The sequence below is a fragment of the Tiliqua scincoides genome, chromosome 1, assembly GCF_035046505.1.
Source record: "Tiliqua scincoides isolate rTilSci1 chromosome 1, rTilSci1.hap2, whole genome shotgun sequence".
NCBI lineage: Eukaryota > Metazoa > Chordata > Lepidosauria > Squamata > Scincidae > Tiliqua > Tiliqua scincoides.
Window position 1 is genome coordinate 242147007 of NC_089821.1, and position 24763 is coordinate 242171769.

Sequence of the window (24763 nt, forward strand, 5' to 3'; positions counted from 1 at the left end):
TTTTTGGCAGGAGGGCCACATCATCTCTCTGACGCTGTGTCGGGGGCCGGGGAAAAAATAATTAATTTACATTTAAAATTTGAATATATTTACATAAGTTTACATAAACGAATATGTTAAAGATGAACTTATATGAATGAATGAAGGTCTTGCAATAGCTCAAGGCCTATAAATGGCCTTGCACAAAGCAAGGCTGGCCTTTCCTTTGCTGCTGCTACTTCATCACAGACGTGAAACAGCAAGCAGTGGAGGAAGCCCTCATCCACAGCTCACATGACAGGTCAAACAGTCGCCCTCACACTGAGAGCAGTTGCGTCGGGCCAGTGTGGGCTCCAACAAATCTCCGGAGGGCCAGAGGCTCATTGGAGACTGGGGTATCCCTGAGGGCCACATTGAGAGGCCTCGAGGGCCGCATGTGGCCTCAGGGCCGGGGTTTGGGCACCCCTGTATTAGATGTATGAATATAGAGGAAGAGGCTGTCCCTGACTGAGTGCTTATGAAACAGGATAGAATTTGGGTTGCATCGGACAAGGAGGAGCACACATTGAGCACATTCAGAGACAATTACTGGCATTCTGTGACTACAGCAGTTTTGTCTGACTAAGAAAAGATATAATAAGTGATAAGAGGAGAAAATGAAATATTGTCACATATGTTAGGATGATCTTCTCTTATTTAATGGGAAAGGTGGAAGGAAATATGAATGTATAGGGTAGGACACAATCATGAGATATTCTTCCAAAACATGTATTACTGGAAAAATAGAGGGAAAAGTGATTTGATAGCTAGCTTAGGCCCAAATCTTGACCCACTTTCCAGCACTAGCATAGCTGTGCCAATGGGACATGTGTTGCATCCTGCAGTTGGGGGGCACTCACGGAGGCCTCCTCAAGGTAAAGGAATGTTTGTTTCCTTACCTCGGAGCTGCACTGCCCTTATTTTGGTGCTGGTAAGTGGGTTAGGATTGCGCCCTTACATGACTTTAAAAATAAATTCATGAAGGAGAGGTCTTTCCATGGTTATTCACCATGATAGCTAAAAGGAACCTTAAGTTCAGTAGTACTATGGTAAAGATTGAAATGTAGGAGCTTGTCAAGACACACTCCACACTCTGACTCTTCAACAAAAAGATCAACTTCCAATTTGTTCATGAAAGCATTTTCTCCTGCTACTTATTCCTACATTGAAACTTAATATTTCATTTAAAGATCTCTCTTATTTATCCCAAAATTTTGGATTGAGTTACAATAGTTTAAACCAAATGTATGAAAATTTAGAATTTAAAAAAATTCCAGGTAAATATAAAGGGTATATTACTGCGTAATCCTAAGCATGCTTCATGTACGTTCCACTGTATTCGATGCTTACTCTAGGGCAGTGTTTCTCTAACGGTGGGTCAGGACCCACTAGGTGGGTTGCGAGCCAGATGGGTCCCCATTCATTTTAATATTTTATTTTTAATATATTAGACTTGATGCTACCATGGTATGTGACTGCATTTGGAGAAATGTTACACATCTGTACTTTTAACAAGCAACTATGTACATTCTTTTAACAATGATAGTCGCAACTCCCAGCACACTGCCACTCTTGGTTGCTCCCCTCCCCTCCCCTCCTCTCCTCCTCTATGAGAGTTGCTCACAATTCTCAGCACGATGCTGCTCTAGGTTGTACCTTTCCTCTCCCCCTATAAAGGAGGAGGGGGGCGGCCCAGTCTGGTGCTGAATCACAGCCTCTCCAGCCACAATTCTGGGCCCTACCTTTCATCTCCTTGGAAGAGATAAAAGATGCCGCCCAGAGTGAAATCCAAGGAGACAATAGACATGACCCAGAATTTCGGCCAGAAGCAATTGCAGTGATGTGATGATGTCACTGCAATTACTTCTGAGTCACGGGCAGGGGGATGGTAGACTGGGTGGTGGCCCCAAGCATGCAAAAACTCAGAACTGCCACTTTTGTTGCATACATTGTCCGGCAGCTCTTGGGTATATATATTAAATATATATTAACTATATTAATATTAATTATATTAATCATATATTAATTAAATGCAAATCTTAAAAATGTATTATTAATACACAACAATATACATGCTTTACAAATGTTCAGCTGCTGATCACTGTTAGAGAAAGGATGCTGGAGTAGGTAGATTTTATCTGGTCCAGGAGGACTCATTTTTTAAAACTTTGTAAGCATACCAATAGAATTGTTTTATCAAATGAACTTTGTGAACAACCAGTCTGACTGATATTACACACACACACCCCTGTGGACCCCAGTCCCACTAGTCATTTCTCCCATTCTCCTTGGATAGGATTGAACCCTTTATTAATTTAATGAAATTAAATTTTTCCATCAGCTGGTGGGGAAAACAAAAATAGACCATGAAAATATATCAGAGCTGATAAGGGTTTGGTTAGGAAGCTGATTTGTCTCCTATGCTAGGAGATGCACAGCTCAAGCCTATGCATGTCTACTCAGAAGTAAGTCCCATTAGAGTCAATGGGGCTTACTCCTAGGAAAGTGTGCATAGGATTGGGCTGGCAATCACTTCATCAGTGGCTGATAAGTATTCCCTTCAAATTGCAAGATTCATCACTTTAAAAATGCAGCCTCTCCTCTTCAGTCAAACAACAAGATTAATAAATCACTTTAAAAACAGTAACTTGTTCTGCTCCTGGCCAAGTAAAGTGTGTGCTTGTCTCTCCCCTCCCCCTTTGCCAACTGCATGGAAGCAACTTTAAGAGTCCTGATGACTGGTAAAATAGGAAGCATTTTATTTGGGGAGAGGAGGAAAGCTAGAAGGTTTGGAGATCGGGGAGTGGGAGGGGGTTGAAAAGAGAGATTTCACTGATGCTCAGAAGAGGGCGGGGCAGCAGCAGAAGACGGGCTCTTCTTTAAAAGACGGGCTAGTATTCTGCCCAGGGGTGTGACTATATCGCTGCGAGAGGACTTCCCGCGCCTCCCCTTTGAGTTCCTGGCGCCGCCGTAAAGAGCCGCGCCTCACAGTTTGAATAACACTGACCTAGGCAAATGTCTTCATTTGCCTCCTGCTGGCTCTGATGCTTCTCAGCTAAAGTCCCTTGGGGGAAAAAATGTCAAAGTTGCTCCTGCTGTTGGAAAAATACTGGAGCTTCACTTCCCCTCAACTACACCCAATTTATGTTCAGAGGTGCTATGTTTTTGGCTTCTTCCATACAAGGATGTTGAATAAGATTAAAGGTTAAGTGTTCAGAACTTTCTGTAAGCAAGTGCTTATGATTACCAGTAGAAGGGAAAATACTGTTTCTCAACAATTGAAAAGGCAACCTTCCTTTCTGTTTGGTTAGAAGGGTCACAAATATTCATTATTTGAGAACTGTATACATTACAGAACTTAACTATTTGGAAAGCATGTGGTTAGTCCTAAGGATCATTAAATGAGCTCTGTGAATTTTACAGGATGACATTTTACAGGATGACATCTTCAGAATCCGGAGACCCATCCTGGCTTGCTAGTCCCGAAGGTTTTTGAAGGAAGTCCCTTAAGGAAACCTGTAATAATAAACACAATACATAGTTTGTTATGTCACTTATAATGACATAACAGTTATGTCATTAAATAATTATGTCAAGGGTACATAATTATGTCAATTATTTTTTAAATATTATGTCAAGGGTAAATATTATATTTGCCCTTAAATCAGATATTCTTCACGCCCACATTTTTAGCATAAGAAAGCAGCCTGTATCTCTGCATGAGGTGATCAAGAGTCACTTTTAAGAGCTTGTGTGTACTTGGCTTTCATTTTAAATTGAGTTATTTAACAAAGAAACTATAATCATAATTATAAAAAGAACCAATTTTATTTTAAAAAATATCCTAGGTTTTTGTCCATCTCGATATTTAAAAGGAGATATGGGAAAGGGGAGCAAGTGTAGATGAAAAGAGAAAATTGAATAAAATGTAATACTTACAACTTCCTAAAATAAGAACCATGTGAAGGGAAGCAAAGTTTTCTTTGTCAAAGCAACAGGTCTGTTCTTGCTACTTGTTGCTACTCCGAAAGAATGTCAAATAGCATTCTTGGTGCCTGCTGAGGGCCGGAAAGGATGTCATTAAGTAGGAAGTGATGTCATTAAGCAGGTGATGACCAGAAATAAGCACTGTTTTCTCACTTAGGAACTCATTAGCTGTAAATGACAGCAGATAAAATATGTAGACTTTAATCCTATTTCAAGATATAGGAGGCCTTAGTTATCAACAGGCTGCCGTTTTAGTAGTGCTGCTTCTGCCAAGGCATCACTTTATAACAGCCTGTGAGAGCTGCTCTGCAAAGTCATGCCTCAGCAGGAGCAGCACTGCTTAAAGGCAGCCCATGTGATAATTGGGTGCTCTCAGCAGCTTATCCCTTTCTCACCTCTCTTGGTCTGTCCCTGTACCATTCCTTGACTTCTTGGGCCTCCTTCATATCTTCCTCCTATCACCTTGGCAGAAGCAGGCTGCTGAAAGGGTGGCCATCCCAGCTCCACCCTTTCAGCAGTGCCACTTCTAACAGTGCGTCACTTAGCAGCTCAGCATCTGAGAGCAGCAACTGAGCAGCCCATGCAGGTCAGATAAAGAGCTCCTGTAGGTTATACCTGGTCTGCAGATTTTATGTTTGACACTTGTGGCCTACACTATAGTCATTCTTACAGTGAATGTGCTTAAGAGATGAATAGGATTACAGTGAGAAGTCCCACCCCCAGTTTCACTGTACAGTTCCTATATGCAGCAAAGCCACACAGTGGTGCAGATGGTACAGTGAATACATGTTGACTCAGTTGCCACCATGATCTCACTCCTCCCCCTGTGCATTAACTGTACATGTCATCTTAATAGTGCACTCATTTCCATCTTGTATTAAAAATATAGGCTTTACATATGAAGCCACGATTAATGTTTTCACCAGTGTATTAGTTGCTCAGTGTCCTGTTTCTTATAGGAATCTCCTACAATATTAGAAGAAAAAGACTTTCAGCAAAAGTGCTATTTAATTAAATGTCGAGCTCATAAAAGGCTCTTCTTCTATATAAATTACCCTTCGCATTGCCTTATGATGATATTTTAGCTATGAATTTTCTTGGAACTCAAGAAATGGAAAAGAATGTTTGCAAATTGTGTTACATTCATATTTTTATTACAAATGATTCCACTATATTTTTTAAAAAAACCCAACTTTAGTTTTTGAATAGGATGGAAATTCTGAAGTCAGCAAACTACATTAGCGGGAAAATAATTCATATGGATTATTCTGCAACTGCTAATGTTGAAGTTGAAGTTTACTGGCAGAACATTGAGCTGAATCTCTTATCAAAGTGACCCAACATATCTTATATTTTTGTTGATGCTTATCTGTATTGTTTACATGGGCGAATTGGAGCTTCCAGTAAAACATAATTATGAGCAATCATATGCGTACAAATGCACTTCATCACAAGATACAAGCCTTATACTAATTCTGGAAAAGTCTTGGGGTACACCCATTCTTAATCCTGAATACTGTACTGTACCGGTGGGGTCTCTGTACTGCAGTTTGTGTATCTGCAGATCCGGCTCAACCCATGTTGAGCCACACTTGGTCCTTCTGGAGGCAACAGGAGCTGTGCACTGGTCATTTCTGAAGGGCTTTCTGAAGCCTGCAGTGACTGCATGCATCCGCCCATGGCTTATAAAGGCTTCAGAATGGCTTTTTTTAGCCAAAAAAAGCTACTTCTGGTTTCCCAAGGGAAACCAGAAGTGATGTTTTTATGCCATATAAAGTGCTTTGAGGCCCGGGGAAGCCCTCCAGCCACCTTGGGTGCCCTTCAGGAAGAAAGGCGGACTATAAAGCTAATAAATAAACAAATAAATAAAATTATATGGCATACAAACATTGTTGAGTTTTTTTGGTCGAAAAAGCCATTCTAAAGCCCACAGAGGCTGCAGGCAGATGTGTGTGGCTTCTGTGGGCTTCAAAAAACCTTCTGGAGGCTACCAGAGCACAGCTCCTGTTGCCTTCAGAGAGCTCAGGTGGGGCCAAATGTCACTCAAAATGGGTTGAGCCAGATCCACATATACACACTCTGCAGATACGGAGACCCCACCTGTACAGTACAGTATTCAGGATTAAGAATGGGTGTTCCCCAAGACGTTGGCTTAAGGGGCTGAAGTTTACAGATTTGTTTATCCACAATTTTTGGTATGGGGGGGGTCTAAGAACAGATCCCCTGCGGATAACCAAGGCCTGACCTGTACTTTGAAATAATTGGCTTGCTGATTGTATAAAATAAACATTATATTTAACACTTCGGTTCCCCCATGGCTTTGATGAAGCAACCATAACTGAGAATGAACTTAGTGATAGTGATTCTTTTACTCAGCCTGAAATATGGAACCAGGTTGGAATAAAATGTGTTTTTATGATGTTAAAAGTACAACTAGACATGAAAAAGTTTTCAGTGAAATGCCCTGCCCTTATACTTCCCCTGAAGATGGCCATTAACTGAATCATTTGATAACTATCTGCACTATAAACTATACATCAATATCTTTTTTTCCATGTGAAAATATTACTATGCAAGCTGATTGTTTCCTTGTGCATACTTTCTTTAAAACCAACCCATAACAGCAACAGAGCACATGAGAAAATATTTAAGTATAATTTTAGTCAGAAACACTCTTCAGTCAGGTGCAAGAGTGATCTTATGATTATGTCAACAATCCCTTTTTTGTTTGGAATTCAAGTGAAATTTCACTTCAATCCCTCTTGTCTCCTGCAGAATGAATTGCAAGGCATACTTTTCTGCTGCTGCAGCCTGAATGTGGCTGACAAGAAATAATTTTTCTAAGCTATGAATGCTTTTATTCAACACGCGTAGGGCTGCTGTGCTTCTCTTTAAGTGGTTTTCTATAGCTGGGACCTCCTTTCATGTCTGCTGATTTAAAATGCCTCTCTTGACCTCATAAAGGATTCCCTCTTTTTTCCCCTCCTCCTTTTCCACACACTGCCTCTTTTTTCAGCCCCTCTATTTAAACAGTGCTTTTATTGTTCATCCTTGGCACCTGCCACATAGACCCCACAGCTTCTCCTCTTAGCTAAGTTAATGAAAAAGATGGAAATGTTTCATGTTAATGCTTTTAAGTGGCTAAGAATAACCCCATTAAAATACAGCTAGAATTAAACAGAAAATTACGGAATTGTTCAGAACCATTTTTTATCAGTTATTCAGACTATTTGCATAGGTTGTTATTGTTCCAGTCCAGAAAGGAAATGTCTTTCAGTCAAGCTGTATCTCTAAGACACATTTGCTGTACAGATGTTTCCTAGATCATGTGCATGAACAAATAAATGTCTGAAAAATTGTTCTAGATCAAGCAGATGGAGAAGGATAGCAAATGAAGTTTGCAGTGTGCAGAAACTGCTTGACATACAACTAGCAGTGATCAATTAAAATGGTTGTTTACATTTTGGTAAGGTGCAAAATGCTTTTACAGCCCTTAACTCATTCAACCTGTCAAAGCTCAGTTCAGTATTCTGAGTGCCTTAGCAAAAGGGCAGGATAATAATAATAATAATAATAACAATAACAGGTATTTATATACTGCCTTTCTTGGTCTTTATTCAAGACTTTATTCAAGGCGGTTTACATAGGCAGGCTTTATTAAATCCCTATTAAATAGGGATTTTTACAATTTCAAAGAAGGTTCTTTCTTTCAAGAACGACTACATTCAAGGTGTTTCATTCCGATCTGGCTTCACATTCTGGCCTCCATCCTCCCACGCTCAGAGCAGATGGAATTGCTCGGCTTCAGCTTGTCAGCTGCTCCAAGGTTGCACAGTGCCGGTGGCCTCGAACTGGCGACCTTGTGGATGTTATCTTCAGGCAGACGGAGGCTCTACCCTCTAGACCAGACCTCCTGCCCATACGAATGGATATGAATGTGACATTCATATAACAGTATAGTAGTTATGTTCTTGATTTTGCTGTCAGAACAAAAAGGCAATAGTTTTGTGGCAAAAGGAGAATCCTTGTTAAAGTATTGCACTTGGAGGTTGCAGCCCCATTCATGCTTGCTTACAAGCTCCTTTGAACTTAGTTTCATATAATGCCAGGAATGAACTCAGTAACCTACAGAATACCTAGGAAATGCACAGAGGTATTTTGTTTTATACATTGTCTAGAAGTTTCAGCATGCTGTATAATATCTAGGCATTCTATAAAATACCTTGGTTTCACACAATGGCGGTAACATACATTCCCTATCACTGAAATGAACATATGGAAATAAATGCTGTTGACTTGAACTGTGCTTAGTGAGCCCACCCAATCCTATCCAACTTTCCAGCACCGGTGCAGCTGCAATGCAGCCCCGAGGTAAGGGAACAAATGTTTCCGTACCTTGTGGAAGCCTCTGAGACTGCCTCCCCAACACAGGAAGCTGTGTATACCCCATTGGCACAGCAGCACTGACCCTGGAAAATTGGTTAGGATTGGGCCCCCAGTTGTGTATTTCTTCTACTTTAGATTTAGTTAAACAGAGCAAAGAGAGTGTGGAGTGCCTGTCTCCTCCTGTAATGGAATTTGCAAATGTCAAACTTTGTCATGGAATTTATGCAGGGCAAAGGAACTGCAACATTTTGCTTGAATGAAGACTGTATTGGCAACAGATCAAAGCCCAAGTGCAGTGGTGGACATCCCATTATGTTCGATGGGGCAAATGCCCCAGGTGCGAACCTCTAGGACCCCATGGAAACCTCTCTGAGGCTCCTGACAGGGTCAGAACTGTGCTTCTGGTTTCCTGAAGCACAGTTTATAGCGTCGGGGAAGCCTCAGGAATCTTCCCCAATGCAGGCTCAGGTTGCGCGAGCCTCAGGTGAGTGGGGGGGCAGATTTCCATGCAGGGGGCGGCAACACGCCACAGGAGGGCGCCGTTGTGGACCTTTACCTGGGGCGCAGAACTGGGGAGATCCGCAACTGCCCTAGTGTCTTCTAATTCTTAAAACAAGCACAGCCAACTTTAGCTGCCATATTCTTATCGCTTTACAGAAGTAAAACACCTGCTGTATCTGACAGTCTTTGGCATACTTTGTCTTGCCATTTGCTATGAAGGAGCCTGCATGAAGTATTGCACATTGACTTCTGTGTTCTTACACTAACAGCACAATCCTATCTTGCTCTGAAACAGGCAGGCCAGGAGGCCTGTACTGTATCCAGTGCAAGATTGAGGCCCAAAGTAGGTCAGCCAGAGGTAAGGGGAAACTCTTCCTCTTACCCCTGCGAAGCCCCAATGGGTCTCCTCGGACTTGCACTACCTCTGGAGATGGCATAAGTCCATGGAACGGCTTGCAGCCACTCTGCGCTGCTCAGGAATAGGGGCTAGGATCTGGCATATCTGCCAGGTTCCAGCCCTGCCTCCCACTCCCCGCCCACCCACAGGATTGCCCTCTGCTTGCCCTTCCCCATTCCAGAATGCCTCCCTCCCATCTCCTCCCCACCCTCCCCAGACTCCTGCATCAGCCAAGCTTGACTGACACAACCTAGCTGGGTCAAGCCGGCGTGGAGGCTGGATGCAGTTACTTCTGAGTTGGGAGATCAGATGCAATGCAACAAACACTAGTAAGAGGCTCACCAGTAAGAGGGCTTTTTCAAGTGCAGAAAAGCATGCTTTGAAGCTCTGCCCGCTAAGCCAAGCCTCCTATTGCCATTAGCAGACATGCCATTATCTGAAAGGGACAAATGCCCCAGCCACAGAGCCTTGTGCACCTCTAGGACTACACGGAACCCTTACTGAGGCTCCTGACATGATCAGAAACTGTGCTTCTGGTTTGCTGGAAGCATAGTTTAAGAATGCGGGGAAGCCTCAGATGGCTTCTTGGGTCGGTCCTGGAGCCATGCAAGGCTCAGTTTTGCTCCAGGTGAATGGGGGGTGGATTCATGCATGGGTGGCAGTACCTTATGGGGGTGCCATCACAAAACTTTGCCCTGGGTGCGGGGGTGGGGCTTGCTGCCACTGCCTATTGCTATTTGTTGCATTATGTTCCTGGTCTCGCTGCCAGGTGGCAGGTGTCCAGGGGTCCCACAAGTACACCAGACACCACTTCAAGTACCACTGGTGGTATCCTTACCACTGGTTGAGAAACACTTTTCCATGTGCAATGCCTCACTGCAGTCTCCATTGTTAGTGATCAAAGTGGATTACATATTTTACTGGAAATTCTATATTTTGCTGCTAATCTTAATTTTGTTGGTGAATGTAGATGGCTACATTGCTTTTGGTGAGATCTGACATGCACATATAGGATTTCAAATCTCACCCAGTAAGACAGTTTGTCTGTTCACATGTACTTTAGAACAGCACTATAATTAGAACAGTGGGAATGAACTGATAGTTATATATACAAGGTTGCCACATCTTTACTTGGTTGATTGCCTCTTTAAAAGATCTGTGGTATTAAGGTCAGCATGTAATGGCTGCTCTTTCTTCCCCTCTACTTCCTTTGCTCACCCTCCTTTTTTGACTGCCAAGGAATCTAAAATCTAAAATCTTTCTTTCTACAGCAGGTGGGAGAGGAGTATGGTGAAGGATTGATAGAGCAATTGGGTTGGAACTACAGCACCTGCAAGTTGTCCTGGTGCTGCAAAGTTTAGATACAATTTCCTAATGGAGATGTTAACCATATCTATCCACAGCTGTCAGTTCTTTCCCATTTTGACCCAGTAAAATTATTCTTCTGTACTCCAGGACAGATCTATAATCTTTAGTCAATCAGTAACCTCTTGCAATCATTATATTGTCTTTGACAGTGGCTTGAAGAAAATATACAAATGGAAATGGAAATGTACAGCCCCAATCCTATTGGGAGTTTGCACTGCCATAACTAACATTCCAGCAACACAAAGTCCTTTACAATGGTGTGAAAGCTGAACTGCTGTCATGTGCTGCTGGTTTACTGCCCCAATCAGTGAGATGCACAGCACATGTGGCAACAGCTCCAGGAGGCTTCACAGGTGCCATAAGTTGGCAGCAGGGGGAAATCATAGGTGGAGGGATATGAAGCATGTTGGGGGGAAAACTGAGGGTGTGTTGGGGAAAGGGGTGGATTCAACAGCAGTAGCACACACCAGATCTTATCCCCCATTTTTCTGCCTGCCCGATTCCCTGGCTGTCCTTGGACTTGCACCAGCTATATAGCTGACACAGGTCCAAAGAGTCCCATAGGTGACTAGACAGCCTGGGGGGGGGGAATAAGTAAACAATATTTTTTAACAAGTAAAACTTACCTCCTGCAGCCTGTCCAGTCGCTACCTCCCCCATCATAGAATGCAGCACAGCCTCTGTTGACACAGCTGCCTGCTATAATGTGGTAGAAGATAGGACTGGGCAGTAAGTATGCTTCTCATTGATCACTTCCCGCCAGGGAAATGTAAAGCACTAATAGAGTATGCTGTACTTCTTATTGATCATTTCCAGCCTCCAGCAGTCTGATGTTTGCAGCTCCATTGGCAAGTGGACTTGTGCCAAGACCATTATAATAAACAGCCTTTGACATCCTATCTTTCATGCATTTGACTGTTCTGATTACATATTTTCCCCAATCTGTTTCAATTTGTCATTTAATACCATGTCAGTCAGTTGTGAATCTGAACCTGAATCTGAGAAATTCATAGATGGCAGGACTGTCTTAGTAAATAGAGAGAAGCTGTTCTAATCTCACCTGAAAGTTAAGAGTCACTAAAGGTTTCTGGCATATAGTGCTTTAACAACAAATTAATCTATATAGGTTGTTATATAAATGACATCGAGCACAACCCAGCCAAAGTCAGGAACTTTTGAATCCTATTAATTAAATGGGAGAGGTTTAAACATGGAACTTGAAAGTGTTTCTCTGGCTGGGTCATGCCCAACTTCCTCATTGACTTGAATGAACAGGGTGATACAATATCAACAACAAAATACTTAGTAAATGAATAGTACTTAAATTGGGTCAGTAAAATAATTGTGTGTCTCTGTTACATACTGCTATGTCTAAGGGTGCAATCCTAACCAACTTTCCAGCTGTACCAGTGGAGCATGTGCTGTATCCTGCAGTTGAGGGACAGTCATGGAGGCCTCCTCAACGTAAAGGCAATGTTTGTTCCCTTACCTCAGAATTGCATTGCCCTTACCTTGATGCCAGAAAGTTGGTCAGGATTGCACCCTAAATTGTCTACCTCTGAAATTAAATCTCGATGAAACAGAGGTCCTCTTGGTTTGGAAATCCACAATACAGGTATTGGAATATCAGCCTGAATGGGGTTGTACTCAGCAAGACCAGGTCCATAGCTTTGGGGTCCTTCTGGACTTTCTGCTGATCCTGAGTGCTCAGGTTGGCAGTAGTGGCCAGGGGAGACTTTGACCTGCTTAGGCTGGTGTGCTAGCTACAGTCATACTTGAATTGGTGGAACCACTTGCCTTGGTGGTAATTGGTCCATGCCTTGGTGATAATTGCATCTTGATTACTGTAATATGGACTGGATGGGTGGCTACCCTTGAAGAATGTCTGAAGATTGTTACTAGCGCAGATTGTGACAGTCTGTGTGGTTTTGAGGGCTAGATAGTTTTATTTGATCTGACTGCAGCTCCTGTGGTTACACTGGCTGCTGGTTCTTTCCTGGCCCTGTTCAAGGTGCTAGTTTTGATCTCTCAAATACCATGGTACCAAGTGATATAGGGCTTTAATCACTTGGGACCAGGATATTTGATAGATCCTCATCTGCTGTATGAATTGGCCCATTCCATAAGGTCAGCTGAGGAGACCCTGTGGCATGTGCTACCTCTGGTGGGGGCCAGGTTGGCAGCAACAAGAAACAGGGCCTTCTCTGTGGTGGCATCTTCATTCTCTTTGGAATTAAGAACTGCCACTTAATTGTTTGCCTTCTGGCAAGGGTTGAAAACTTTACTACCTGACTTTCCCCTCCCACTTTAGGGCCCAATCCCTTCGCGCGGTGCCTCACTGTTGCAAACATGCTGTAAGGCAAATTTGTGGGCCCTAGCACTGGTGCTCTGCCAGTGCTAGCCCAGCACTGGCTGGCGCTGGGCTAGTGCTGGTGGAGCACCAGAGCTCAGCCACTCTGCAGTAGCGCAGATCACTGAGCAGGGGAAGGTAGGTGGGGGCTTGGGGGGAGGTGGAGAGAGGGCAGGGAGGAGGCATGCTGGGGGAGGGATTGGGGCAGGAGGGAGGCATCACTCCACCGAATCCAGAGCGTCCGTGTCAGGCTGGCCACCTGACACAGAGGCTCTGAATTCTATGCTGACCTTCGGGTCGATGTAGAATTGAGTAACCCCATTGTGGAGCTACTCGCTTTACCTTGGAGAAGGGGATGAAAGTCCCCTTCTCCCGAGGAGGAGGTGGCGGTGGCTGTCTGGAGTGTGTACGATGAAGCAGCAGCCATTTTCGGTGCCGCTACAGCCCCGTGCACCAGGCAGCTCAGGACTGGGCTGCCCATTTGTTAGGTTTTAGAGTTGCTGCTTTTAGGGAATTTTTGAAATTATTTTTATTGCTCTATCATGTTTTATTGCATTATATTTTATGATTATATATGATTATATACATATATTATAAATGATCTCGTATTTTATAGATCACTTTCTATTGTATTTTATTTTTTATGCTGGCTTGAGCCCCCTAATTTCCAGGGTAAAGGGAAGATACAAATTTAATAAGTAAATGAAAATACCAACATGTCTTTCTTCAAGTACTACTCAATAGAACTACAATAGTAAACCAGAAAATTGCCTGCATAGGCTGCTATAACTGCACTGTGCATGCCCATAGTTGCCCGGGATTCAGGGAGAAAGAGGTATAGGTCAATGAACTAAACTTCTAGGCAGAAGTACCTCTTGTTTTTGGAAATTAAATGGTGTTAATTGAATTTATCAATCCCCCCTTCCTCCAAGAATCTCAGCGTAGTTGTATATAGCTTTTTCCCACCTATATCACAGGGTTGTTGTGAGGATAGGTTTGGTTGTGAGAGGTTTTGGTAGTACCAGAAAAGCTTTTGTATCTCTAACAAATCTCCTTCCATGGTAATAAGTACCACCATAATCTAGTGATTATTTTTCAACTTTGCAGGTGAAACCTATTAATCTGTTCAAAAATGTTTTGATTTGAGTTCCTACTCTACACAATAACACATTTGGTGATTTGATTACTAGTAGTATATTTTGCCAGATTTCTTCCAGAGTACAGTACTTTGCTTCTCCCACCCCCACAACTTGCTGAGAACTCAAAATGTCACAATGTACAACTGATATGTTATTAACACAGTTCAAGGCTTTTCAAGTACACTCCGAAGCAGTGGCATTCCTGGTTTTTGCCAAAAACAATGCTTTAAAATAGAACAGAAAGTCCAGTGGAAAACAACAGGCATTTTCAGAATTGAAACATGCATTTTCAAGAGCACTGCTCTCCTTTCTCCTTGCTTGCCTGGATGTTTCTTTAAACAGTCAGGTGAGGAAGAAGGAGATGGAAAAAGCAATGTCATGAGCAAAAAAAAATAAAAAAAAAATGGGGGTGGGGTGGGAGTGGGATTTAAAGTGCCACTTAAGGCACTGCTTAAAAGGGGGAAGTGCATCGAATGGTGAATCTATACTATTTCTTGGGCTGCTTCTGTACATGACCTATTTTATTCCTTTAATGTTTAGATTTATGTCCTGTGTTTCTGCCCCGGACACAACTCGCAACATATTAATTCATCTAAATATATCATAAAAACACTTTTAAAATCTTCAAGATTAAACAACCAAAATTAAGGAAGGAAGACAAAGAAACAAGAAATGAGATAATTGAGAGTGGCAGAAAAGCAATCCAACCAAATCAAGTCAGATCAGAAGGCATCAAACCAACCAAATTGTTTGGCTAAACAAAAATGTCCTGACAAGACACTAAAAGAAAAACAACCAAACAAATAATTGGGCCTCCAAGATGAGTGCTATTGTAAGGCCCTTGTTAGAAATGTGCATTGCAGGTAAAACTTGTTAATGTGAGGCACTTTTGTTGTACATTGATAAAACTTGATTCCTTTGAACATAATCCAAACCACCCAACATGAATGGTGTTTCATCCCCATACCTACATGATGAAAAGGATGTGGTAGGTTTGCTCTTGAAGGACAGACATGTTACAAGGGTATAGTCCAGGGCAGAAGCGTAGCTAGGTCATTTGACACCTGGGGCCCATAAATTTTTGTCACCCCATACGACATAATTAATTCTTCAAGTGATCTCATGACTGGAAGTGACATCATGCAAATTAAAATAAATAATTATAAATAATTAAATTAAAGAAAAACAAATAACTAAATAAGGGAAGCCAGCCCTGTTCCACAAAGTGAATTTTCTCTGTAGCCTGCCTGCAATAACACCCCCACACACAAAAAAATTTGTGAAATTTTCAGCCCTTCCCAGTGTCCAGTTCAATTTAAGTTGTTATTTTTCAAGCATATAACTATCAGAACCCACCAGACTTTACAAGAAAAAAAAAATTCACCCTACCAGCTGAAGCCTATGTTTTATTCTTCTTATTGGGGGAGCTGCCTTCTGGAGCATTTGTTGAGCTCTGACTGAGGCAAGTTCATTGGGCTCCATGCATTTTTTGTTTTCTGGTATTTCAGCCATAGCTTTTGATAGAATAGAGATATTTTGCTTTGGTTTTTTTCATTGTATTTTGCTGTAAATTTCACATCCAGCGGTATATAACATGATGGTATTATTCCTAAAAACTGCGATTTTAGTGATTTTGGTCACTTGTGGTGTCGGTCCCTCCAAGGCTGGTACGTAGGGTGAACTGCCACAGTGCCCCTCACTAGCTATGCCACTGGTCCAAGGATCTCAAACTCATATCATATAGTGGGCTGAATAGCTTTCATCATTAAGCGGGAGATGTTGTCATTAAGCAGAAGATGGCCAGAAATAAGCTCTTTGTTCTCACATAGAAACCCGTTAGGTGCAAGTGACAGAAGAGAAAATGTGCAAATATTGTTCATATTTTCAAAATATGAGAGAGTCCAATTATCACATGGGCCAGCCCTTTCTGCAGCACCACTTCTACCACAGTGTTTCTTTGTAGTTCAGCAGTTGAGAGGTGGTGATGCCAAGGCATAAATGTTGCTGCTGAAAGGGTGGCCCATGTGCTAATTGGGCTCTCCCAGCACCTTGACATCTCTGTGCCCAATTTCCCCCAAATCTTGTGCCAGCCAGCTGCTTCCACCTTCTGTTGCCCCAGCAGGCATTGTGCCTGGATTTCTGTGCAGATATGGTTAGTTGGCACAAGGTTTGGGGTTACAAAGATGAGAGGCTCCCCCATGGAATGGTAAGCTCCAGCCGCGACCGGAGGGCTGTTTTCGGTGCACAGCAGTCTCCAGTTTGGAAACCGCTGATCTACACAACACCCAGTAGTTGTTGATTGGGAGCAGGTTGTATTTTCCCAACAATTTGTGTGGTTTTAATGCAGAGAAAAGCAGTTTCTTATGAATTACTACACTAAGCTGGGGAAATGGCACCTGAATCCCACTCCCGAGTGACTGATAATAACTGCATATTCTCAGTGGAAAAATTTTGCCTGGAAAAGCCCTCTGATAGCCTCAGCATACCTATGCTGCTAACTAGTTAACTAGTTTTGTTAACTAGTTCTAGAGAGCCCAAGTTATTATCATCCTCTTCATGGCTAATGAAAAATGCATAAGACAGACTGTCCTCGTTTTTATTTTCTTTATAAAATCATTGATTTCATAACAGTGCAACATTCCAGAGAGCAGAGATTTTAGGTATTGTTTTGCTTATAAAATGGGCAAAGTAACTCAGTCTTTTACATGTCCTTATTACATCAGCCTTAGGCTTTCTGTAATCCCCACCCGTTCCCTCCTGTGTCTTGATACACTGAAAAGCTAAATTTGGTCTCCTGAGAAGAAAGGATGACTTCTTCTGGTCTTTCTGCAGTGTGGACATAATGGCAAACTTTTAGATTTGTGTTTGTCCTATAGATATGTGCCACCTTAAGTGCTTATTTAATGATACAGAACATTTTAGAAGTTGCTGTGAATAGACCTTGTGATCCAACAGCTCCAGATTCTTCTTCTTTTGGATAACCAGCTTTAGCAACTGTGCAAAACCTGTACAAGTAATAGGTATGGCTTTAAAAAGAAGTGTGTAGTCTACTTATAAAGTGGAGTTTTACATCTATTTGGATTTGATATTACAACCTGACCTCAGTGTTTTATGGAGTGCTCATCCTCCTAATTCTCTTGTCTTTTGTGATCCCCACTAAAGGATTTTTGTCAGTGGCTGGCTCCTATTCTGTGAAATTTTTTTATTCATTATGGTCCAGTTAGGTCCAGGTCTCCAGTCTTTCCAAAGTATTAAAACCATTCCAACTAGGAAAACTTTAAATGAATGTTTATGAAGTAGTTATTTGCATAGCATTCAACTGTTGAATGATGTTGAGTATGAAGAGCACTTTATTTTTACTTGTCTTGTATTAATAACTTTTTTCATTGTAAGTTGTTGGGTAAGCCACTTGGAACTTTTCTGATTATATAATCAATGAGTAATTCAAAATGGCTTCTAAGGTTCTTTTGTCTCTTACAGGAGCAAGATAAGATGCATATGAAAACTCGCCTTTACAATGCAAATAATTGATTGTGTGACCATTGCCCTCCCCAATGAAAACAAGTAATTATGGTGGAATGTAAACTGTACTGAGCTGTCTCAAGGGAGTTGTTTTGCATTGACAACTACCTTGAGACTGCCTACTTCTGCTGGGTTGAAAAGCAAAAGAAAACATTCACAGGTGTTTAGCCATGTGAAACACTTGTTTTACTCCAGGTGACCACTAGCACCAAAAGACCTAAGTATGATGATAAATTCAAATGTATCATAAGTACATCTGTGAAGTTTGGAAAGGGATTCAGAAATATCAATGAATAAGACTCCTCATTATATCATCTGAGGGTGTATTCACATCTACGCACAACTAGAAGCAGTTTACTTTAACATACGTAGGAATACTTTATCTCACGATATGTGTCTGTTTTGACATATGTTTCAGCTTCTGAACAGACATCTGGGCAGAACAGAACTTGGCAGAGATGCATGGTCATTAGAGGCAGGTTGACCCTGACTGCACCCCCCTGACGTGACCTCCCTGGTATTCATAATGCCTTAGAAAGGAAGGTCTTCCAAGGACCAGAGAGGCTGCGCATGGCCTCTCTGGCCCTTGGAAGGCCTTCTGAGACCTCTGGAAGACCTTACTTCCAGTTAAAAAAAAAAAAAAAAAAAAGGAAATATCTTTCTAAAGCTAAACTCTTGCCCCTCTATAGCCTTCTGAGTACAGGACTGGCCCAAGTTATCTCAACACCTGATTCTCACCTTGTGTGTATCACCCCTTTGTTTTGTTTCTCTGCGCACAAAACAAGCCACACTCATTTACCCCCTGATTTCTGCAGTTTCCCTCAATACATCTAAATCCACTGTCATACTTGGGGGAGTCAAGGGGGGCAAGTACCCTGGGGCTCCACCTGGTTGGGCTGGCATTGCAACCCCCTCCCTGCTGCCTGGTCTGTTTTGTTTTTCTTCGGGCCCATTTACAGTCTCTCAGAAGGCCTTGTGACTTCTCCAGCCCTCAGAAGGCCTAAAAACATCATTTCTGGTTTTATATGAAAATCAGAAGTGATGTTTTTAGGCCTCCAGGCCAGATGGGGGATGGCATTTTGCAGTCCTGGCCTCAGGTCGCACAGGAGCCAGGATAGAAATTGTCTCTAAATCTTTTCTCTTTTCCTCTAGGAATTCTTTCTTACCCTTTGCTCTAACAGTGGTGGATTCCTACAAACCTTCATGTTTTGTGTCCCCCTTCCCCTCCAATTTTGGCTTCCAGAGTACTCTTAAAGACCAATCCTATGGGCCGTGTGCACTGCTGGAACTTGCGGTTGTGATGTTGCAAAATACGACACAATGTGACACACTGCTGGGCTGCTGCCACAAATGGCAATGGTGAGACATGCACAGCAGCAGCTTGTGGAGCTTCACTGGCCCCAGTAAGATACTGGGAGAGACATGCCATGAGTTGGGAGGAGAGGGAGGGTTTCAGGACAAATTGGGGGGATGCGCAAGGAGCAGACTGGGGGAGGGAGGGGATTAATCCCAGTGGCACCAGCGTGTGCCAGGATCCTATCGTCATCCCTTTGTCTGGCTCCTCCCCCTTTTTCTCCTCAAACTTTTGTCAGCTATAGTGTTAAAAACATCTTCTGCTTCCTCCCCTTTTCTGCAGCTCTCTGTGAGCAACTGGCAGAATGCAGGGAATGTTGTTCTGCTGAATTTTCAACAATGTATCAAGGCTCTCAGTTCCTATTGGGGTATGCAGCATCTCAGGCCCTATACAGTTATGTGTGCTACCATTAACAGTAAAGCACTACATGTGGAGATTCCTGCTCCACTTGCTGCCTCAAAATAAGAAGCAAAAACTGAGAACTTGGACATCAGTAACCTGTGCAAAAACTAACAGTAAAGATCATGCTCACGTGCATTTTCCTGGCAAACTATACAATTCATACAAGTGTGTATCTTTCATAAATAAATGACACAGATATTTGGTACTTAGCAATATATTCCTGACAGCAAAAAATTCTTGTTCAGAGGCACAGGTCTAACACTGTTTGATGTTTAAGAGCTCTTAGAGCCCAATCCTGTGGTCTGTGCTGCGCCTCCGCGGCGCGGACCACAGTCGCAAATGTTTGCGGGGCTTACCGCCGGGCTACCACTGGAGCTGGCTCAGTGCTGACCGGTGCTGAGCCAGCGCATGGCGGGCACCCACGTTCCGCAGCTCGGCGGTGTCTGTGACCGCCGGGCTGCGGAACAGGAAATGGAGGCGTGTCCAGGGGCTTGGGGGAGGGATTCTGGGGAGGGGGGAGGCTTGGCTGGGGGCATGGGGGAGGTGTGTTGGGGGTGGGAGAGAGGCAGATCCACGGAGCTGAGCTCTGCAGGATCCAGGGCGCTCGGGCAGGGCTGCGCACCCTACACGAGCGCCTTCACTTTAGCAGCGACCAAACAGTCGCTGCTAAAGTGAGTAGTCCCATTGCGGGACTGCTTCCCTTATTCGGGGGAAGGGGACTCCCGAGTAGCCTCCTGTGGTAGTGCGGGAGGTGCTAGATCTGGCGGGAGTCCTTTGTGAAGCCGCTGGGTCCCACAGCTCTGGGCAGCTCAGGATTGGGCTGCCCGTCTTCAACTCTGCAGTGGCACCCAGCACATTAAATAGTATTGGCTACTGGGTGAGATCTGTTACTTTAAAGTGCCACAAGATTATTTGTCGTTGTTTTTTTCTGCAGACAACTAACATAGCTATCCCTTTGAAATCATTGGTCCAGTCATTCTATAAAGAAAGGCATTTCTTTATTTACCGATCCTACTGTATGCTGGATCAGCTGACTGCTGGACAGTATGTCATCTTGACATAATCAGCCATTGATTTCAAAGTTCTGTAGCTTAATCATAAGCTAGACTGTAGCTAACATTTTAGTTAATCTTTTTCCTTCTAAATCAGCTTAGTGGAGCTGACTGGAGCATTTTCCTCTTTAACATGCAGAATGGGAGGGGAGAGGGAGTTGGTCATTTACATGAGGTCTCAATAGCCAAAGATTAGTGTCCTTGTGAAACTGATAAACAACAGACAGCTGAAATTTTTGAAAGAGCTCCAAGGTTTCCTGTGGGATTCCTTTAGATAACAATTTGAAGGGCGCTGGTCATTTCTGAAGGTAGTTCTCCTCTCAAGGTCCACCATGCTAGAAGAAACAAAGCTCTTCAGGAAACCCCCCCCCCCCCGAAAAACTCAACTGTTTGTTCCCATGCCTTCAGTGCAGAGCCTGTTTACAGTTTCTCAAAAGACACCCATGACAAATGGATGGAAACAATGAGAGTTCAGTCCTAGAGGCTGAAACGTCCAAGTTTAGCTCTCCACTGATAACTTTTGTACATAATCTCTGCAATGTGGTGTATTATCTCCAGCGAAGTATTTTATAAAGGCATCAATATGTTGATATTACACTATTGAAGGCAAAATAATAGGTTTTGTAATCTACCATTCTGGAACTAAGTAATGACTAAATAGTACTTGCAGAAAGGAACACTGCTGCTCATGCAAGCATTTCTACTGTTGGTGTTAGCAGACTATTACTGCTATCAGTTAATGTTTACTGAGTAAACGGTTAGCTAGATGTTATACAGAACATGGGAATAACTGATGGGCTGTTTGTATAATTTACGTTAAGCAGTCAAAGAACGGGCTTGGGGAAAGTCAGAAATGACACGCTAGAGATGTGGATGACTCAGGAGAGGGTCAGGAATCAAGGGGCATAGGCAAAGTGAAATCTGATGGGCATTTCAAAAGGTCACTGAAAAAGGTCTTGATGAGAGGAAAGAAGTCTATTCCAATCATTGCGCATGGCATGGCAATATTTATTTATTTTTATTTATCACATTTTTATACCGCTCTTCCTCCAAAGAGCTCAGGGTGGTATACACAGCTGCTGCCCTCCTTTTGTCCTCACAACAACCCTGTGAGGTAGGTGAGGCTGAGAGAAAGTGACTTGGCCCAAGATGAGAAGATGATTGCAGAGGTGAGATGTTGCAGAACAGAAGAGGCAAGAATGAACCACTGAGGCAAGGGAGGAATTGGGGCAGAGATGGGGAGAGTATTAAAAATGAAGACCAAGACTTTCATCAGGAATGTGAAAGTGGCAGAGAGGTTGTGACCACAGAAATAGAAAAGAAAGATGTGTGTTTAGCAGATGCTTTCTGATTCATGGGAGAAAGGAAATAAGTATATCAGGAAAGAAGTCCAGCTGCAAGGAGGAAGCTACTTATTTGAGATGAGAGGAAGCTTCAGACTTAACTAGGTTTCTGTGTGATAATGTGTACAGAACCTTATCAGCACAGCTTTGCTTTCTTCTTAGGTTCCCTTTACTTACTGAGCCCCATTTCTTCTTATTTGGTTTGTAAAGAGGGCTGCAATCCTATGCATACTTGCTTGGGAATTACCCCATTGAACACAGTGGGGCTTGTTCTCAAATACACATGCAGAAGATTGTTCTATCGGCCTGTTTGTTTGTTTTTGCATGAGACCTTTTCATGCTTAATTGTGTTTAAGATTGAATGCCTGGACAGTAAGGTTGCAATTCTAAGCACAATTGCTTTGAAATAAACCTCATTGGAATGAATAGAACTTAAATTGTGAGACACAAATGCAACTCTTTACACACTTTTCAGAATAATCCTTGCGAAAAGTTTTAGTACTTAATTTCAGATAAAGATACATGGCATGCTTTTTCCCTATTCCAGCATCAAGTTTCTGTATCCTTAGAACAAAGTCCTGCGTTGGCTCCCCCATGGTGCCCCCTGATGGTGCATTGGACACTGCAACTGGTAGTGAGAATTCAGGGGTCAGTCTGATCAGGTAGGCCCTCTGGTGGATGTGGGCCCTTGACCAGTGCTTGACCTGGCCAACCTCTGACACTACCTCTGCTTGTCACTTAAACGAATCATTTCCCCCACTTGCCATGTTCCATTTCTTTGCACTTGCACACTGACCTTGATTCCCATAACTTTTCCTTCAGAATACTTGAAGTGCACATGTGCACCCAGTGGATTTTCCCATTTGGGGGAGGGATTAGAGAGAGACATGCAGCTTTTATTCAGAAGATTCTTCAATCCCGTGAAGCCTTCCCCATTTCCAGAGGTTGGAACCATCCTCTCATTCAGTCATCTTAATAACCAATACATCTGCATGCTTACCACTACTTTATTAATATGGAGAATGGTAACTTAAACAAAAAGATTTTGGAATGAAACTAGAGATGGAACTGTAGCTGGGGTGGGCATGGAGGATGTTGCTGATAAAGACCAAGTTCCCATAAAGAAAGTGGAATTATTATTAGCATTTATGTGTGCATGCACACACACATACAATTATAGATGTACCTCAATTGAAAGGATATGAAGAAAACACAGGTCATGGTTCAGGATGTGGACTCACCTCCCTGCATTACAATCTCTGCGCATGAACTGGAGGTTGTCCATGACTTTGTGTACCTTGGTCCAATGATCTCTGATACTCTTTCTCTCAATACCGAGCTAAACAAGCATATCAGTAAAGCAGCTACCACGTTTTTCAGACTCACAAAGAGAGTCTGGTCCAACAAGAAGCTGACAGAACATACCAAGATTCAGGTCTACAGAGCTTGCGTCTTGAGTATACTTTTGTACTGCAACGAGTCATGGACTCTTTGCTCACAACAGGAGAGGAAACTGAACGCTTTCCACATGTGCTGCCTCCGACGCATCCTTGGTATCACCTGGCAGGACAAAGTTCCAAACAACACAGTCCTGGAACGAGCTGGAATCCCTAGCATGTATGTGCTGCTGAAACGGAGACACCTGGCTGGCTTGGTCATGTCGTGAGAGTGGGCGATGGCCGGATTCCAAAGGATCTCCTCTATGGAGAACTCATGCAGGGATAGCATCCTACAGGTAGACCACAGCTGCGATACAAGGATATCTGCAAGAGGGTTCTGAAGGTCTTAGGAATGAAACCTCAACAGATGGGAAACCTTGGCCTCTGAGCGGTCTGCTTGGAGGCAGGCTGTGCAGCATGGCCTTTCCCAGTTTGAAGAGACACTTTGCCAACAGAGGCAAAGAAGGAAGGCCCATAGCCAGGGAGACAGACTAGGGACACACTATACTTGCTCTCAGTGTGGAAGGGATTGTCCCTCACGAATCGGCCTTTTCAGCCACACTAGACGTTGTTTCAGAACCACTATTCAGAGCGTGATACCATAGTCTTTCGAGACTGAAGGTTGCAGATAATGTATTTATACCATCATAAAAATTTCCTGAGGCATTACAGACAATAACTTCACAGGCCATGTTCACATGAACTTGGAAAATAACTTGATTTGATAATGCGCTTTTAGATTCTCGTTTACTGCTTCCTAATGCAACAGGAATAATTACTGTGTTAGAATGTGTTGAGCAAATACTCAATAAGTGGCTTGGGTGGAGCAGCATACCAGTGATGAAAACATGACAGTGTGTATGTGTGAAGGCAAACAAAAGTGGGGAAAACCCCACAGATACCAGTTGGATTTAGGAGGTGTTGACCGCAGAGCCGAGTTATGCATGGCCAGGCTTGCTCAAAAGGAAACTGGCTTTTATTCCCGTTGCCAAATTGGCTCATGAAAAAAGAAAAAATGGTTATGGGGAAGATCATTACATAATAAATGAAACAAAGAACTTTGGTTCATTTGAAACAGTTCCTAATAAAAACTAACCTTTATTCAGTACAGTGCTCCATTGTGCACTGTGGACCTGGTACTGGCATAAGAGTATGTTGTAACTAAGCACCTTCTGTGTCCCTATGTTACACATCTTTGCAGTGTGTGTGATGAGGAATCAGGCTGACATTCCCTTGTCTGGAATCCAAAGGTACATTTCAGGAGCAGCACAAAGCTGTTCCAGAAAATCCCTATAATTTTTTTTTAAGGCAGTTCAGTGCTTAAATGACAAAAGGGAAAATGTAGAAGAAAGAATGAATAAAAACAAATTATTCTTTTCTCTTTCCACTCCCTACTCTGAACCCAGAGTCGCTTATGAAAGTGATTTATACTACTTGATTTATAGTAGGTTCAATACTGAAAAGAAAGTACTGTACCACTTTCCAAATAGTCAATATGTTGCACA